This window comes from Bison bison, unplaced genomic scaffold (genome assembly GCF_000754665.1).
Source record: "Bison bison bison isolate TAMUID 2011002044 unplaced genomic scaffold, Bison_UMD1.0 scf7180017845289, whole genome shotgun sequence".
Taxonomy (NCBI): domain Eukaryota; kingdom Metazoa; phylum Chordata; class Mammalia; order Artiodactyla; family Bovidae; genus Bison; species Bison bison.
In genome coordinates this window covers 30981-31861 of record NW_011475862.1, presented here as the reverse complement: position 1 = coordinate 31861, position 881 = coordinate 30981, and the positions used below count along the sequence as shown (strand labels likewise).

At 62.3% G+C, this 881-nt stretch overlaps 1 protein-coding gene across 1 annotated transcript in view; it reads left to right on the top strand.

Moving 5' to 3' along the window:
* The window catches only part of IQCE (IQ motif containing E), a 31426-nt gene that overhangs the window by 24429 nt on the left and 6116 nt on the right, over window positions 1-881 (top strand). The gene's annotated exons all lie outside the window — the stretch shown is intronic.

The following is an 881-nucleotide window of genomic DNA, read 5'->3' as shown; positions in this document are numbered from 1 at the left end:
TCCGAGCTTTGTGGCTTTGATTTTATTCTCAGCTCTAACCACAGTGAGGTGGTTTCCCTCCTTTGGGCCAGTGTTTTTCCTGTTTGTTGCTTTTAAGCAAAACTGTATTTCCTTTTCTGCCTGCTTAAGACCTGCCAGCCGTCAGCGCAGAAACCCCTGGAGCGGTGGGGCGGCCGCCCGAGGAGAGGCCTGCCCCCGCTCTGCCCCGCTCTGCACTCAGGCCCTCGCGGCCGCGCCCTCCTGTGTGAGACAGAGCACGGGGCGAGACCACTTGCCCGTCGATTTTGGCCCGAAAGCTGATCCCGACTGTCCTCCAAGCCCTTCCCTCCTGTAACTGGGAAGGCTCCGTCCGTACTTGCTTGGACCGTGAGGCCAGAGACGGGCAGAGGCAGTGTTTGGGGTCAGAGCGGTCACTGGACCAAAAGCACGGTCCGCAGCCTGGCTCGGGAGCAAGGCCTGCGGCGGGGACCTCCCGAGATGCGCTTTCAGGGCTGAGCCCTGAGGTCGTGAGGATGGACTCGCGGAAAGGGGGTCGCGGGAAGGGAAGGGCGCTTCCCATCAAGGAAAAGCTACAAACGGAGCGGCATTTCTGACCAAGACGGGTGGGAAGACGTGTGGTGTGACCACGAGTCTGTGCAGATGACAGCCTCTGTCTGCGCCACCGCAGGGCAGGGAGACAGCGAGGGCAGCAGCAGGGAGACCGCCAAGGGGCCGGCTCCAGAGGACGGGGCGCCGAGGCCGCCACCCTGCTCCGGTGAGTGTGGGATCCCGTGGCCAAGTCCCCCGCCCTCCAGGCTTATCTGACCTGGAAGTCAGTTCAGTTCAGTTCAGTCGCTCAGTCGTGTCCAACTCTTTGCGACCCCATGGACTGCAGCATGCCA